The following is a 2,137-nucleotide window of genomic DNA, read 5'->3' as shown; positions in this document are numbered from 1 at the left end:
TGCATTGCTGATACAAAAATAAACAAAATAGTAGAACTGACAAAACAACCAGAATGACAAATGGAATATATTATAATGAATAGCATAATAGTGATTTTTAAAAACAGTGAGAAAAAGACTGAATATGACACATGGTGTTGAGACAAATAGTTAATTATTTAGATATACAAAAATTTTAATTTTATATCAAAATATTGAATAACATTATTTCCAAGTAAATACAGGAATTGAAAAATTAAGGTAAAATATAAGAAACAAATATAAAATTAGCCCACTGAAAATTTTATTAGTGTAACATAAAAATGTAGCTATCTTACATCAAAATGAGACAGTTAAAAGAAAATGATAAATTAAAAAAATTTGTCACATATTTGACAATGCATTATCTTTAATAATAAAATGAAAACTTTATTTCTGTGTATATTGATGGTAGTCATTAGCAAAAAGGCACAAGTCAATTAGGAACAATATAAAAAACAATTTTAATTTTTTTCAAAAGTGGAGGAAAAGATATGAAATATGGAAGAAAGAAAAAAGATAGATGTCCAAAATATACTGATAAAATTAAAAATTTACCTTCCTTCGGCAGTAAATTTAAAACATGCATATTTCAAATAAATAAGACTCTTTATGCCTATTAATTTGGTCATTTTTCTAAAGATAATTATTGGATTGGAATGAAAGATAGCAATAGCCACTGTCATCTTCTGTTTGGGAGACAATATGGGTACAAACTTTCAGGGAAAGTACAATTTAGAAATGTATAAAAAAAATAAGAAGGATAACTCTGACCAAATGATTCTAATTTAATAATTTTAACCTAATCTGAGAGACCTTATATTATGTTATGAGTATTTATTCAATTTTTTATTTTTAACATGTAAATAATAAAAAAAAATCTAAATATTTGATGTGAAAGGACTTGGATAGCTATTGATGCCATATCCATGGGAAACTATATCTGGCTCTAAGGAAGCAAAGCAATAATGTTGGTAGAGAAAATCTGGTGCAAGGGCACCAGATTTATTTTTTAGAATATTTCACAATAAAATTAACTTGCATTTACAAAATGAGTGAAGATAGAAAGATAATTTACATATACATAGGACTAATAGATTTGGTATGGATTAAAAGTGTTCCTGTGTATTACCCATAAAATATTGATAAAAATTAACTGTATAGATGTTTATTAAAATTTTAATAAAGGAAATATTTAACTGGAGATCTAAGAATGTTTTTTATTAACCTTTTATTTTTTCTGACAAATTTTGCCATATTGATAATTAAAATCTTTACTATAAATAGAATCCCATGATAAGATGTGTATTATGAAAAGACAAATATTCTAGGCGAGAGGAAGTCAACTGAAGAAAATTTTATTTCAAATTCATTTATCTAATATACATTACCATGGCAACAAATGAACCTGGCCTGTCTGTTGTTGGCCTTGTAGTCTTAGAAATATTTACAATTGTAATATTTCCCTTCATCAAATGATGCTAACAGTAATCATCATGTCAAAATTCATATAGCTATAATACTTTATGGATTGCAAAGTAGATACATGAATGATCAATTGTGAGTCTCATAAACACTCCTATGAAGCAGTCAGGGTTGACAGTACTATTCCCACTTTGCAGATGAAGAAAATGAGGCTCAGAACACATAATCTTCATAGCAATGCCACATAAATAATAAGTGGCAGAAAGGACCCTATCCCACCCCTTTTTCCTATTCTTAACCCTAGTAATTATGCAGCCTTTTTGAAGATAAGTACATCAGAATTCATCAGTTTCTGCTTTGTAAAATAAATGAATAGATAAAAATGTTTGTGTGCATGCTTGTGTGTGTATTTGTGTGTGTTAGGTAGTTGCCATTAAGTGCTTATGAAATAGGTTACTTAATTCAATGTATTACAAATTTTAATGAGCGTACAAATCACTTGGAGATTTTGTTAAAATGATTATTTGCTCAGAAATTCTAGGATAAGGCATGAGAGTTCACATTTCTAGCAAGCTCATGGATCACACTTTAGAATGTAAGATCTCAATTCTAATATTTGTGTTTTTCAAGAATGTTAAAATAAGCAAGGATAAAATCTTCAATCTGACTATTTATGCTTTTCTTCTTTTCCATT

Source organism: Pteropus vampyrus, unplaced genomic scaffold, assembly GCF_000151845.1.
Source record: "Pteropus vampyrus isolate Shadow unplaced genomic scaffold, Pvam_2.0 Scaffold37, whole genome shotgun sequence".
NCBI classification, from domain to species: Eukaryota; Metazoa; Chordata; class Mammalia; order Chiroptera; family Pteropodidae; genus Pteropus; species Pteropus vampyrus.
The sequence above is the reverse complement of the archived record's forward strand: the minus strand, read 5'-3'. Positions refer to the sequence as shown.